This window comes from Lolium perenne, chromosome 3 (genome assembly GCF_019359855.2).
Source record: "Lolium perenne isolate Kyuss_39 chromosome 3, Kyuss_2.0, whole genome shotgun sequence".
Classification (NCBI taxonomy): domain Eukaryota; kingdom Viridiplantae; phylum Streptophyta; class Magnoliopsida; order Poales; family Poaceae; genus Lolium; species Lolium perenne.
Window position 1 is genome coordinate 17195291 of NC_067246.2, and position 16796 is coordinate 17212086.

General features: G+C 40.2%; 1 long non-coding RNA gene across 1 annotated transcript; it reads left to right on the top strand.

The window, feature by feature from the left end:
* LOC127341101 (uncharacterized) lies at window positions 1-2768 on the top strand. The gene is made up of 3 exons (XR_007875250.1): window positions 1-252; window positions 1409-1576; window positions 2067-2768. It is a non-coding gene; the product is annotated as an uncharacterized lncRNA (long non-coding RNA).
* Window positions 2769-16796: the final 14028 nt, after the last annotated feature.

Consider the following 16796-nt stretch of genomic DNA (forward strand, 5'->3'; position numbering starts at 1 on the left):
CTGGCTCCCTCTAACACGCCCGTCTTTCTTCCACAGGGACGCCACTGGCGAGTCCTCCACGACCTCGGTGCCACCATACCCCCCTCGTTCGGATCACGCAGACGCCGGATCCGCTCCTCCCCAACAAGGCCGCCACCGGATGCCTCCTCCTCGGCAGCCACCGTCCCCGGATCCAGCTCTACCTGGCTTGCTCCTCCGGCAAGAACATCGGCATCAGCAGGATCTATTCTGGACCTGAACCCCAAGTCCCAGGTCGCCAGTGTTTTATCTCATCCTTGTCTCCGTGGTTGGTCAGATCCCAGCGCGCAGGATTTGTTTTTTTTTTCTTATCTCTGTCAAAGTGTTTGATTAGTTCTTGCTGAATCTTTCGGAATGGTGTATCAATGATGAATATGGTAGAAAGGAATACAAGCAATGCGGTTCCTACTATTACTACCTGGATTTGTGACTGCGAAGAAAGTCTCATATAATTGCTAATTATGCCTAGCAGCTAGCAGTGGCCTATTTAAGAGCTATTAGTATTTAGTACCATGATTCTTATGACTGCTTGGATGTTCTCTGTTCATAGCACACTCTTGTACGACTAGACGTGGAGTACCCGTGGGGCAGTAAACAGTAACATTTCCAGCACTAGCATATCAGATGGAGCTTGTTTTGTTTGTCCCCACATATATCAAGAATGGTGCATCATCACCATCATATTACCTATTTGTGGGCGCTAGCTTAGTGAATTGGGCACCGTTGAACTAGCATATCTAAGATTTTATCTTCATGTACTGTATTTAAAAAGGAATGAAGAGTGAAATATCGCTATAAATTTGAAGTTACTGTCTTTCTTTGAAAATTGTACCTTGCGGATGGCAGCATTACCTTTATTTCAGTCAATACCTATTACTTTTCTAGAAACTGATTTTTGTAACCATCTTTAGAGGATCTTTGAATTGCTAGCATAGTTTATAATGGTAATAATGTTATGCAAATTAGGCTGCACATGCATAGTTCACTGTTCCCTTTTTATTTTCTTCTTGGCCTTTCTGGCGCAATAATCTAATGTGGGTCTATGGCTGCACTGTGTGATGCCTTAATTTCCTGAACTATCTAATTACTCGTTGAACCACATTCACAGTTTGTGTAAGAAATAGTGAACAATGTGAGTAATATCTTAAATTTTTTTGCGGATTGTTTATTTGTTGTTGCATTCCACCTACTATTTTTTCAGATAAGCTGATACTACAGCAGCATACTCTTGTATACTTGATGGTTAACATCAATCTATCCTTACACTCACAGCACCCTATATCACTAACACTATTTGTTTAAGTACACAAACTCTCTCTTAGTCCTTTTGCTTCATGTTCTTTTTTTTGGTCTCTTGCTAATGGCTTCTCATTTGTGTGTTGTGTTGCAGAACTAGAGCAAGGGAAGCAGTAGGTGCAGGTGAAAATGCATCGATATTCGGCCAGGCCAACTACTACAAGATGCTCACCGAGGTTCCAAGCGCAAGCAGATAATCCATCTGCCAATGCTCCAGGAATGACTTCCGTACGTCCTCACCATCTCTGTGTGCACAACATATGTAAGTGCCATATATAACTGATTAGTTACTCTTTGAGACACCATGGAACTGTTAGGTGCCCATAAATTTGTAGATGCCCAAGATCCAACGCATGTCAAATCTGTATACAAGCTTAGAGTTGTAAGCATCAGCAGAAATAGAAAAGTGACAGAATAAATAAGTAAATTGAACTCGCAGCTATTAGTATTGCTAGCTTTGTTACTTTATTTTATTTGTATCAACCTTAGCTTGGTTGTTATTAACTTTGTTAACTAGATTTGTAGGTTCAAGTTGCATGTCTAACTGATTTATGTAATCTATAGAAGTTCAGTAAATTAGGATTACAGTCGATGCACCTGAGATGTCTATGCATGCTGCAGCTAAAAGCCCAAAAGTATCCACACATTCTTATCAATGCTGGCTTTAATGGTGTAATTCTTGGAATCTGAGTTTTAGTTAGCTCTGGTAAACTATTATAACACATGTTCACAGCTAACTCCTCTTTGAACAGTAGATACTTGCATGATGTATTTGGAGCCTGCTAAGTTCGTCGCAAAGCTGAGCGAACTGAAACGGATGGAAGCTCCTGCTATTCAAGTGCAATCTCGGTGTTGGGTACTTCTCCAACTCAGGAAGGTAAAGAATGGAGGCGACTTCATGTTATTACTTGTTCTGCGATTAATGTCGGGTGCTTGTTACTGTCTTCTTTGTTTACAATTTAGTTCGTACCAAAAGAAATAGCATTGTGTCTGCAGCCTAACTTATCCTTTTTAACATGCATTTTTGAGAAACTGCAAGAAGATGCCTTCACTTATGCCTTCATCCTCAAGTTAGTGGCCCTTTTTCAGGGAATTTTTTGAAGCAGTAGCGATTCTGTCAAGTGATGCTTATAATGTTATTCTATATCTGGTGTTTTACTCTCTGAGCTTACCTGTAGGTACCTATGGTTGTTTACTCTTTGACAGTATGGAACATAGCTGAAGTTCGAAGAACTACAGGCTGAAGAAATTCGGCTGTACTGTTACTCAACAAATAGCAGCTCTTATCTTATGATTATATTATGGTGTTTGTTTCTCTCTTTTCTGACAGGAATATTGTAATAGACTTAGCTGTTACTTGATGAGTGTTGATCTGTCATTTTTAGATACTCGTTTTTAGTATGTTGTAATGAAAACTGGGTTGTTATTTATCTAGAATGCCGTAGGCTTTGAACTGTACTGGTGTTGCTGATATGAAAAGAAATGTATTGGGCTCCAAAAGGGCTAGTCCCAACGACTCATTTCAAATCGCAACAAAATATAGGAAACGAAAATGGAAAGGCCCAGACCCATAAGAAAACGGATGTAAAAAATCTGAAGCAGTAAAAAGAATTGGAATTTTTAAAGGCAAATGCCCAAGAAGAAACAGTCCACAGTTTTGGATTCGGCCCATGTAAACGGTAGAACTGGACAGGGCTGATTTCGATGTATGTCCTGCCACGTAGGATCTGCCACGTTGGATCTGACGTGGATAGGCAAGCTAGCCTGTGACCAACATTTTGGTCATATAATCTACGACCATCAAATTTGGTCGTAGAGGACTACGACCATTTAAATAAAAAGGTCGTCGTGCGCCGTCAGTGACGCTCAACTGGCGACCAACAGTTATTGGTCATGGCGTGGTCACAGAAGGTGCACAATGACCTTTCAGCGACCAATATGGAGGGTCGCAAGTCACCATATTTCTTGTAGTGACAATGGAACAGTATGGCCTTTCCAACCGTCCGTAACCGTGGACACGACTATTCGAATAGATTTACACTCTGCAGAGGTTGCACACTTGTGCCACAACATTTGATTACATCCGTCAGGGATAACCCTGAATAATCGTAACTCAGTACGCGGATCATCAACCATAACCTTTCACTTACATACCCTAGTATAGGTACCTCTCCCCATGAGCTTGGCCTCCCAGTGAAGACAAACCGTCAGCCTGGGAACTGCACAGGGCTTGGGCCGGACATTCACCTCATTTCACATCATTTCACTTTCAACGGAGGCAGCCTCGGCATAACCCCTATGACGCTTGTTTAGAGGGAACCCATACTAAGATGCATAAACTTCCAGTTAAGCCCTACCCATAATTAGGTATTGCGGGGGTACTAAATAATTGGAAAGATATCGCATCCAAATCCAACCATCAGTTTTTAATCAAATTCATCGGGTCATTCCAGTCATATTCACCTTCAAAAATCTTTCAAAGTCATTTCATTTCACCAGTTCCCATCTAGAGTAGTCAATTTTATTTGTTAGCACTAGCACTAGTCATGAGGGGTGCTAGCTATCTTGTAGCTCTTCTAGGCTAAATTTGATACTCTTGTAGTACTCTATATTTAGACCAAAGTTAACTATAAAAGTAAGCTTTAATAATCAAGGTAAAAGCTTGTAAGGATTAAACTTGGGATTTGATCATGAAGCATAAAGTAATAGGTGAGTGTGCCTTGCTCTGGGAGAGCTTGCCACTTTGCAAGAATATTAGCTTGCCTTGGTTGGTGTACTGATCAAAGTGGTCTTTTTCTTCCTGGAAGTAGACCTCCTCCTCCTGGTACTCCTCGGTACTAGCGTCTAAAAATGGATACGAGATACAATCACCAATCAAAGCTTAAGAGCTAGACTAAGCACCCACAAGGTTCACACAAGCTAATATATCATCACAACATTGCTTATCATGTTGGTTGACTTTGTTTTCTTCTTAAGAAAAATAATTTCCTCTCATTACAAATATTGATTAGGGCTTCTCTTTAGTTCTTGGAGAAATAATTTCCTCTCATTGAATCTTGTTAAGATTTAAGTTCCTCAAATAATAATGTATGAACCCATGTTGACCAAGGTCAACACTTCATAATCATCATTTGGGAAAATGATTTAAATGAGGTATCACCCTCATACAATTTAACACTAACCTAAATATAATTTAATATCACCAAATAATTCAAGATGAGATTATATAGACCAAGGTCAATACCTCATGTTGACTTACTTGAGACAAAGATTTAAATGAGATAGTACCTCTCATATTAATTAATAAAGAATTTTGGATAAATTAAAATGGACTAGAATAGCCATATAGCCATTATTTATTCTAGCCCATGATCATATGAAACACCCATGTAATTTTTTTGCATAAACAATTAGACAATATGAATTGTGATTTTTGAGAGTTGGAATCAACTAAAAATCATTTTTGGTTGATTTTTAATAAATGTTTGAAGTTTGAAAAGGCACTGCCTTGTTATTTTTGTCACATTAATTCTACAAAGAAAAATGAGATGAGACCAGTGGGGTTGGATAGAGTTTTTCATGAGCTTTCCAAATATATAAAATTTACCAAAATTGGCTCACTAGATTTGAAGTTATTTAATTTTTAGCAAAACACCAGTATTGAATTTCACTGAAACAATTTAATTCGAGCTCATGTGCGCCACAGAAATGTGTATTTTCTGTGGCGCACTGATGACGCGTAAAGCACACGCTCGTTGGGAACCCCAAGTGGAAGGTGTGATGCGTACAGTAGCAAGTTTCCCTCAGTAAGAAACCAAGGTTTATCGAACCAGTAGGAGTCAAGAAACACGTCGAAGGTTGATGCCGGCGGGATGTAGTGTGGCGCAACACCAGGGATTCCGGCGCCAACGTGGAACCTGCACAACACAACCAAAGTACTTTGCCCCAACGAAACAGTGAGGTTGTCAATCTCACCGGCTTGCTGTAACAAAGGATTAACCGTATTGTGTGGAAGATGATTGTTTGCAGAAAACAGTAAAACAAGTATTACAGTAGATTGTATTTCAGTAAAGAGAATTGGACCGGGGTCCACAGTTCACTAGAGGTGTCTCTCCCATAAGACAAACAGCATGTTGGGTGAACAAATTACAGTTGGGCAATTGACAAATAAAGAGAGCATGACCATGCACATACATATCATGATGAGTATAGTGAGATTTAATTGGGCATTACGACAAAGTACATAGACCGCCATCCAACTGCATCTATGCCTAAAAAGTCCACCTTCAGGTTATCATCTGAACCCCTTCCAGTATTAAGTTGCAAAGCAACAGACAATTGCATTAAGTATGGTGCGTAATGTAATCAACAACTACATCCTTAGACATAGCATCAATGTTTTATCCCTAGTGGCAACATCACAACACAACCTTAGAACTTTCTGTCACTGTCCCAGGTGTCAATGCAGGCATGAACCCACTATCGAGCATAAATACTCCCTCTTGGAGTTACAAGCATCTACTTGGCCAGAGCATCTACTAGTAACGGAAAGCATGCAAGATCATAAACAACACGTAGATATAACTTTGATAATCAACATAACAAGTATTCTCTATTCATCGGATCCCAACAAACGCAACATATAGAATTACAGATAGATGATCTTGATCATGTTAGGCAGCTCACAAGATCCGACAATGATAGCACAATGGGGAGAAGACAACCATCTAGCTACTGCTATGGACCCATAGTCCAGGGGTAGACTACTCACACATCACACCGGAGGCGACCATGGCGGCGTAGAGTCCTCCGGGAGATGATTCCCCTCTCCGGCAGGGTGCCGGAGGCGATCTCCTGGATCCCCCGAGATGGGATCGGCGTTGGCGGCGTCTCTGGAAGGTTTTCCGTATCGTGGCTCTCGGTACTGGGGGTTTCGTCACGGAGGCTTTAAGTAGGCGGAAGGGTAGGTCAAGAGGGGGCACAGGGGCCCCAGACCACAGGCCGGCGCGGCCAGGGGGTGGGCCGCGCCGCCCTAGGGTTTGGGTACCCTGTGGCCCCACTTCGTTTCGTCTTCGGACTTCTGGAAGCTTCGTGGAAAAATAGGCCCCTGGGCGTTGATTTCGTCCAATTCCGAGAATATTTCCTTACTAGGATTTCTGAAACCAAAAACAGCAGAAACAAAGAATCGGCACTTCGGCATCTTGTTAATAGGTTAGTTCCAGAAAATGCACGAATATGACATAAAGTGTGCATAAAACATGTAGATAACATCAATAATGTGGCATGGATCATAAGAAATTATCGATACGTCGGAGACGTATCAGCATCCCCAAGCTTAGTTCTGCTCGTCTCGAGCAGGTAAAACGATAACACAGATAATTTCTGGAGTGACATGCCATCATAATCTTGATCATACTATTTGTAAAGCATATGTAGTGAATGCAGCGATCAAAACAATGTATATGACATGAGTAAACAAGTGAATCATAAAGCAAAGACTTTTCATGAATAGCACTTCAAGACAAGCATCAATAAGTCTTGCATAAGAGTTAACTCATAAAGCAATAATTCAAAGTAAAGGCATTGAAGCAACACAAAAGAAGATTAAGTTTCAGCGGTTGCTTTCAACTTGTAACATGTATATCTCATGGATATTGTCAACATAGAGTAATATAATAAGTGCAATAAGCAAGTATGTAGGAATCAATGCACAGTTCACACAAGTGTTTGCTTCTTGAGGTGGAGAGAAATAGGTGAACTGACTCAACATAAAAGTAAAAGAATGGTCCTTCAAAGAGGAAAGCATCGATTGCTATATTTGTGCTAGAGCTTTGATTTTGAAAACATGAAACAATTTTGTCAACGGTAGTAATAAAGCATATGTATCATGTAAATTATATCTTATAAGTTGCAAGCCTCATGCATAGTGTACTAATAGTGCCCGCACCTTGTCCTAATTAGCTTGGACTACCGGATCATCACAATGCACATGTTTTTACCAAGTGTCACAAAGGGGTACCTCTATGCCGCCTGTACAAAGGTCTAAGGAGAAAGCTCGCATTGGATTTCTCGCTATTGATTATTCTTCAACTTAGACATCCATACCGGGACAACATAGACAACAGATAATGGACTCCTCTTTTATGCATAAGCATGTAACAACAATTAATAATTTTCTCATTTGAGATTGAGGATATATGTCCAAAACTGAAACTTCCACCATGGATCATGGCTTTAGTTAGCGGCCCAATGTTCTTCTCTAACATTATGCATGCTTAACCATAAGGTGGTAGATCTCTCTTACTTCAGACAAGACGGACATGCATAGCAACTCACATGAAATTCAACAATGAATAGTTGATGGCGTCCCCAGTGAACATGGTTATCGCACAACAAGCAACTTAATAAGAGATAAAGTGCATAATTACATATTCAATGCCACAATAGTTTTTAAGCTATTTGTCCCATGAGCTATATATTGCAAAGGTGAATGATGGAATTTTAAAGGTAGCACTCAAGCAATTTACTTTGGAATGGCGGAAAAATACCATGTAGTAGGTAGATATGGTGGACACAAATGGCATAGTGGTTGGCTCAAGTATTTTGGATGCATGAGAAGTAATCCCTCTCGATACAAGGTTTAGGCTAGCAAGGATTATTTGAAACAAACACAAGGATGAACCGGTGCAGCAAAACTCACAAAAAAGACATATTGAAAACATTATAAGACTCTACACCGTCTTCCTTGTTGTTCAAACTCAATACTAGAAATTATCTAGACCTTAGAGAAACCAAATATGCAAACCAAATTTTAGCATGCTCTATGTATTTCTTCATTAATGGGTGCAAAGCATATGATGCAAGAGCTTAATCATGAGCACAACAATTTCCAAGTATCACATTACCCAAGACATTAATAGCAATTACTACATGTATCATTTTCCAATTCCAACCATATAACAATTTAACGAAGGAGAAACTTCGCCATGAATACTATGAGTAGAAACCAAGGACATACTTGTCCATATGCTACAGCGGAGCGTGTCTCTCTCCCATAAAGTGAATGCTAGGATCCATTTTATTCAAACAAAACAAAAAACAAAAACAAACCGACGCTCCAAGAAAAAGCACATAAGATGTGATGGAATAAAAATATAGTTTCAGGGGAGGAACCTGATAATGTTGTCGATGAAGAAGGGGATGCCTTGGGCATCCCCAAGCTTAGACGCTTGAGTCTTCTTGATATATGCAGGGGTGAACCACCGGGGCATCCCCAAGCTTAGAGCTTTCACTCTCCTTGATCATGTTGCATCATACTCCTCTCTTGATCCTTGAAAACTTCCTCCACACCAAACTCGAAACAACTCATTAGAGGGTTAGTGCACAATAAAAATTAACATATTCAGAGGTGACACAATCATTCTTAACACTTCTGGACATTGCATAATGCTACTGGACATTAGTGGATCAAAGAAATTCATCCAACATAGCAAAAGAGGCAATGCGAAATAAAAGGCAGAATCTGTCAAAACAGAACAGTTCGTATTGATGAATTTTAAAATGGCACCAGACTTGCTCAAATGAAAATGCTCAAATTGAATGAAAGTTGCGTACATATCTGAGGATCATGCACGTAAATTGGCTTAATTTTCTGAGCTACCTACAGGGAGGTGGACCCAGATTCGTGACAGCAAAGAAATCTGGAACTGCGCAGTAATCCAAATCTAGTACTTACTTTTCTATCAACGGCTTAACTTGGCACCACAAAACACAAAACTAAGATAAGGAGAGGTTGCTACAGTAGTAAACAACTTCCAAGACACAAAATAAAAACAAAGTACTGTAGGTAAAAACATGGGTTGTCTCCCATAAGCGCTTTTCTTTAACGCCTTTCAGCTAGGCGCAGAAAGTGTGCATCAAGTATTATCAAAGGGTGGTGCATCGTCATTTTGAGCTCCCCCATCCGCAGTGGTACTAAGGGCTTTGTCAATTTTAGGCCTATAATAATACTTCTTTGGTTTAGGCACTTTAGAGACATACATAAACTTTTGCTCCTTACCCACATAAGCTTTCTCCTTATATTTAAGAGAAGAAAATGTTGAACCCAAGGTTCCCATAGCCTTTTCAAGTTCATCAATCCTATTGATTTGATCATCATGGACATCACAAGTTCCTAGGACACTAATTCTTTCATCAATTCCTCCTAAAGATTTATCAAGTTCATCAGTTTTATCAAGTAACATTTCCAATTTAGCTTCAATACTTGGAAAATTTTTCTCTATGGTTTCCAATTTTTTCATAACATCTTCAAGAGAGATTTCAGTTTTAACTTTATCAACAGGGGGTATTCCAAATAAACTCTCAATAATGCAACTAGCTTCTAATGCAGGAGTACTTAGGAAGTCACCTTTTGCGAGACTATCAAGAACATATCTATTCCAGCTAGAGATACCAACATAAAAATTCCTGAGTAAAATAATGGTGGAGTGTTTCTTAGTGCATCTATTATGGGCATCACTAATTCTATACCAAGCATCTCTCAAACATTCTCCCCCTCGTTGCTTAAACGTACGAACTTCAACTTCAGGATTACTCATTTTAGTAGTAGTAAATAAAGAAAACTAGATAAAGTAAATGCAAGTAAACTAATTTTTTTGTGTTTTTGATATAGCAAACAAGATAGCAAATAAAGTAAAACTAGCAACTAATTTTTTTGTATTTTGATTTAGTGCAGCAAACAAAGTAGTAAATAAAACTAAGCAAGACAAAAACAAAGTAAAGAGATTGAGAAGTGGAGACTCCCCTTGCAGCGTGTCTTGATCTCCCCGGCAACGGCGCCAGAAATTTAGCTTGATGACGCGTAAAGCACACGCTCGTTGGGAACCCCAAGTGGAAGGTGTGATGCGTACAGCAGCAAGTTTCCCTCAGTAAGAAACCAAGGTTTATCGAACCAGTAGGAGTCAAGAAGCACATCGAAGGTTGATGGCGGCGGGATGTAGTGCGGCGCAACACCAGGGATTCTGGCGCCAACGTGGAACCTGCACAACACAACCAAAGTACTTTGCCCCAACGAAACAGTGAGGTTGTCAATCTCACCGGCTTGCTGTAACAAAGGATTAACCGTATTGTGTGGAAGATGATTGTTTGCAGAAAACAGTAAAACAAGTATTACAGTAGATTGTATTTCAGTAAAGAGAATTGGACCGGGGTCCACAGTTCACTAGAGGTGTCTCTCCCATAAGACAAACAGCATGTTGGGTGAACAAATTACAGTTGGGCAATTGACAAATAAAGAGAGCATGACCATGCACATACATATCATGATGAGTATAGTGAGATTTAATTGGGCATTACGACAAAGTACATAGACCGCCATCCAACTGCATCTATGCCTAAAAAGTCCACCTTCAGGTTATCATCCGAACCCCTTCCAGTATTAAGTTGCAAAGCAACAGACAATTGCATTAAGTATGGTGCGTAATGTAATCAACAACTACATCCTTAGACATAGCATCAATGTTTTATCCCTAGTGGCAACAGCACAACACAACCTTGGAACTTTCTGTCACTGTCCCAGGTGTCAATGCAGGCATGAACCCACTATCGAGCATAAATACTCCCTCTTGGAGTTACAAGCATCTACTTGGCCAGAGCATCTACTAGTAACGGAAAGCATGCAAGATCATCAACAACACGTAGATATAACTTTGATAATCAACATAACAAGTATTCTCTATTCATCGGATCCCAACAAACGCAACATATAGAATTACAGATAGATGATCTTGATCATGTTAGGCAGCTCACAAGATCCGACAATGATAGCACAATGGGGAGAAGACAACCATCTAGCTACTGCTATGGACCCATAGTCCAGGGGTAGACTACTCACACATCACACCGGAGGCGACCATGGCGGCGTAGAGTCCTCCGGGAGATGATTCCCCTCTCCGGCAGGGTGCCGGAGGCGATCTCCTGGATCCCCCGAGATGGGATCGGCGTTGGCGGCGTCTCTGGAAGGTTTTCCGTATCGTGGCTCTCGGTACTGGGGGTTTCGTCACGGAGGCTTTAAGTAGGCGGAAGGGTAGGTCAAGAGGGGGCACAGGGGCCCCAGACCACAGGCCGGCGCGGCCAGGGGGTGGGCCGCGCCGCCCTAGGGTTTGGGCACCCTGTGGCCCCACTTCGTTTCGTCTTCGGACTTCTGGAAGCTTCGTGGAAAAATAGGCCCCTGGGCGTTGATTTCGTCCAATTCCGAGAATATTTCCTTACGAGGATTTCTGAAACCAAACACAGCAGAAACAAAGAATCGGCACTTCGGCATCTTGTTAATAGGTTAGTTCCAGAAAATGCACGAATATGACATAAAGTGTGCATAAAACATGTAGATAACATCAATAATGTGGCATGGATCATAAGAAATTATTGATACGTCGGAGACGTATCACGCACCAGCCCATGTGCGCCACAGAAAGTCTTATTTCTGTGGCGCACCCTGGCTGGTGTGCCACAAAATGTCTTAATTCTGTGGCGCACGTGGTCCCGTGCGCCACAGAAATAGTGAAGCCAATGATTGGGGCTGGCAAGGGGTGGGGCCCACCTTATTTCTTTGGCGCATGCGTGGCAGGTGCGCCACAAAAATACGCTATTTCAGTGGCGCACATTGTCTGGTGCGCCACAGACACGCAAAACTGGTGCGCCACAGAATAGCATCCCACCTGTAGATAGTTTCCTACTAGTGTGTGGTGTGCCTGGCCCATTAGGGCTGGGCTGCACCCCCTCAGCTCATGTGGCCCCTCCCGGGGTCGTGGGCCCACTGGTGTCCCCTCCGGAACCTTCTAGAAACCCTCCGGTCTTCCACCGGAAAATTTCTGAACTTTTCTGAACCCCAGAAAATAACTTTCCTTATATGAATCTTATTCTCCGGACCATTCCGGACCTCCTCGTGATGTCCTGGATCATATCCGAGACTCCGGACAATATTCGGTCTCCATCTCATATTCCATATCTACTTGAACAACATCGAACCTTAATTGTGTCACCCTACGGTTCGCGAACTATGCAGACATGATCGAGACACTTCTCCGATCAATAACCAATAGCGGGACCTGGAGATCCATAATGGCTCCCGCATATTCAACGATGACTTCGTGATCGAAAGAACCATTAACATACGATACCGATTCCCTTTGTCGCGCGATACTTTACTTATCCGAGGTTCGATCATCAGTATCTCCATACCTAGTTCAACCTCGTTAGCGATAAGTACTCTTTAATCGTACCGTGATATGTCATCCCTTGTGACCTAGTCACATGCTTGCAAGCTAATTAGCTGACATTCCACCGAGAGGGCCCAGAGTATATGTATCCGTTATCAGGATGGACAAATCCCACTCTTGATCCATGCGCTTTAACTTATACTTTCAGAATACTTAATGCCACCTTTATAACCACCCATTTACGAAGTGGGTTTGATGTCATCAAAGTATCTATCCGGTGTAAGTGATTAACACGATCTCATGGTCGAAGGATTATGTTACTATGTATTGAAAGCTTGTAGCAAAATAAACTTAATGACTTGATCATATGCTATGCTTACTATGGGTGTGTGTCCATCACATCATCTATTATATATTAAAAGTAAATTACGGTCTCACCAGAAAAAAGAAATTAGTCTAGAAAATCCCACAATAATCAGAAACATCGGACCGTCAATTTTAACTTAATAGGTGATGCCAGCCGATGGATCTTAAGAAAAAAATATTAGCATCAAAGTTACACAAAATTACCCACCAATGCCCCGCTACTTTTCTTGCTAAAGGTTACCGACTCCTTCTGTCTATCAAAAAAAAACTACGGTAGGATTTCTTAGGGCATCCTCGTGTGCGCCACGGCCGGCCGCCGCCGCCATATTCGTTTCTGCTCAGATTGGTTGGACACCTCTCCTAGAGCATACTTCGTATTCACAGTAGTACTAATGAGTGTCGCCGCCGGCCATATTCTTCTCCGTGGCTTCAGCCGGCGGACTTGGTACAAGTACATGCGCATCAATTAGTTCTGAAAATTCTGATCTTACTTGCGGATGCATGCAACACATCACATGTGCACGCTTAGCTCTGTATAGAGATACCCAGATGTAAGTACGATCGATCTCCAAGGTTTTGAGGTGAGCTTTCAACTGAGGAAAAATCAATCTTCTTATTTGATGGTTCTTTGGTGTAGTTATGTGCAGATCAATTAACCTCAATGGGTCGCATCCAGGTGCCAGGCTTCTGGACCTCTCCGCGGTCAAGGCCCATAAATCAGCGGTCAGTGGATAGGGTCCAAGTCTGGGCTTCTGGAGATCTGCGGTCTGGACTCTGGAGTAGGCGGTTGCCGGCTTGCCCCCAAGGATGGAGATTTTTGTAGTTTAAGGTTCGATTCATATTTTGATTAATAGCTGATGCTTAGCGTTGCAGCCTTCTATTTTGGCCATTAGTGGAAATTTGCAGCCTTCTATTTTGACCAGACAGCCATGTGCTGCAAATTATTCACACTTCTCTTTTTTGCATGGGCGGTGTACCTAAAAGATTTGGAATTGTATATTCCACATAGTACTGTCCAAAGAACATGGCCTAAGAAAATCCATGGACAGTAGTGGTTAGATTTTGAAGCATCCGTCATTATATTTCTAGGCGGAAATACTATACAATTTGTTGAGATGGTTGTCCACAAGGTGTGTATAATGGTATCTGCGCGAAAATAAATTGCATCGTTGTTTGACCGATTATTTAATATCTTTGTATCCCCGTCTATTCTTGCTAACATGTGTTACTTTTTAGTCTCCGACTTTTGTTCTGATGAGCAGTGACACCAAGGTAACACTCATTTATTGACGTTATATATTTATGTACAAAGAAAGCATTTCAGTCAATAATAGTGTGGTTATCTGTTTAGACTGTAGCTGCATAAGCATCCTAAAATGTTGTCTACAGAAAACAAATGGTTGCCATAATACACTTGGCTTGATACTTACATTGTTTCTTTGTTGCAAGTACAAAGCTTCCATGGTGAGAATATACGCACACATTATTGAGCTTATTTTCACCATACACAACATTCAAGCAGATGAAATTTTGTTGCAGATGTAAATGCAATGTATATAGACTATCTTCTTGTAGCTGATATGTTGTTTCTCTGAGTAGGTTAGTTAACTATTTAGTTATCAAAGATTAGTTCTGCATGGTTTTCATCATTTATTTGAACGAAATTTGCTAATATATAATTGGTCAAATATTCTCATCTTCTTTGGGCCAAATTGGGTTATTTGATTGTGACGTTTGTTGTGCACATGTGATGCATATCATTGTTGACTAAATATCTACTCCCTCCTGTCCTAAATGCATGTCACAGGTTCAATGCTTTTAGATAGATTTTAGCCTAAAGTTTGTCTAAACTACAAAAAATTTACTCCAATTTGTGGTGCTCATCCATCCGAAATTAAGTGTCGCAAAATTGTCTCGATTCACATGTATTTAGAAGGTTTTTAGTGCGACACTTATTTTAGAACGGAGGGCATGCACTCTAATATACCAGATCATTGGGAACCCGAAATCTCTGCTGGTGATTTCCCTTTTTTCAGTTCTAGGAACAGCCAACTCACAGAGTCGCTATTTATAAAAGGATATCTTATTGTTGTTGACCTCAAAAGGTATGCATTTTCTTGGCCTGGGTTTGATTATCAGTTAACCTGTGTGCATTCTTAGTCATTCGGTGGCTCTATAATATAGTTGATATTGAGTCATGGTAAAGCTAATTTATACTATTAGATCACTCCAAGAATATCTCTAGGGTTTTCCGCTTCTGCGGTACATATTGTCGATGGACGTATCAATTAGATGTTTTCAGCGATTGTGTATGTCAGTAGCTTTTGTTCATTGTTTATTTCATATGAATTTCTTCTGCAGCGTTCCATATAGAGTACTGTTACATATTTGCTCTACATGTGTACCATATTTGCTTTACATGAGCGGGCACATTGATGTATCAGAATTTTCTATACTTATGAGTATTGAATAGTTGTTACCCTGAAGTTTTGCAAACAGGTAAATCATGCAGTGGTCTATTATGTTACCCCTATCACTAACTCATATGCATGCTATTTTTCGAGATATAACGAATTAGTCAAATTCAAGGCTTCGCATCAAGTTTATACAGGTAAACAAGTTTGCAGCCGGCCTCTCCATTTCCAAATGCACACAGCCGCATGAGCGAAGATCAAAAATGCAAAAGCTGGGATCAAAGTTTGACTCATAGGACACTTACAGTGGTGGAGGATCAGTAAGAAAACTATGCCACCATCCACATGGGTTAAATATATGCATGTCTAGCAGCTCCAGTCGTGTACACATCATAGTAAATAATTCGCCGTGCTACAACCAATGTAAACGTTGTTCCTATGTTTGCTTATTTTTTTATAGCCATGATCTCTTTCAGTTGATTTTCTTATACATAATCGTACATATTGTTTCTTCAAATAAAGCTTTGACACCAAGGTTTATGTTTCTTATTAGTTACCTCATAATTTTGGTTGCCTTTTGTTAGTGGGTTGATGCTGAAGGTAATGCGAACTGTGTTCCAAAGCAATGAAATATTTAATGTTGTGTTCTTTGTACAGAAATATTTATTTTCCCATTGTTGCCTCCTACTCCATAGGTTTTGAGATTTCCCACATAACAACATAGAGTAGTGACATTTTTAAGAGATGTTAATAATTGTAAAATATTAATCAATGGATTTTTTTTGCATATTAACCTTCCTTAGATATAATACGAAGCTTCACATGGAAAGCTATTTTGTATGACAAATTAGAAGCAACAATTTTAACTGATATATTTTTTAATTGCCACATCTTCCGCATGATGATAACATACTTCTTACAATGCATTGAATATCTTATGTGTTATTGGTTTATTAACTAAAAAAATCTTGACAAACTACCTCTTATAATCCCAAGAAAATAAGGATTTTTTTTTAAAATTGAAGATGGTGATGGCTATGTTCGAGAGGGTCCAAAATGGCTCAGTTATTAATACTGATATATATATGTTATTCTACTGTCCAGTCCAATTTTTAAAATTATATCTATAGTTTACATGACACAAAGAAAATAGAAGAGAAATAAAGTTTTTTTTTATTATGCACAAAATATTATTTCCTTAGATAACATAAAATATATAAGTGAGATCATAATTTCTACTAAATGCATTTTCCTAAACTACAAATATATTGCCCGCGCGAGAGTGCGGGCCACCTTGCTAGTTCTCCTAATGATATGATCCTGTTATTAATAATATCCAATATTCATGATCAGGAAACTACGATCATCTATTAATCAACAAGCTAGTTAAATGAGAGGCTTACTAGGGACTCTGGTTTGTTTACAAAACACACATGTATCAATGTTTCCACGTAATACAATTATAGCATGGGATGTAAACATTTAT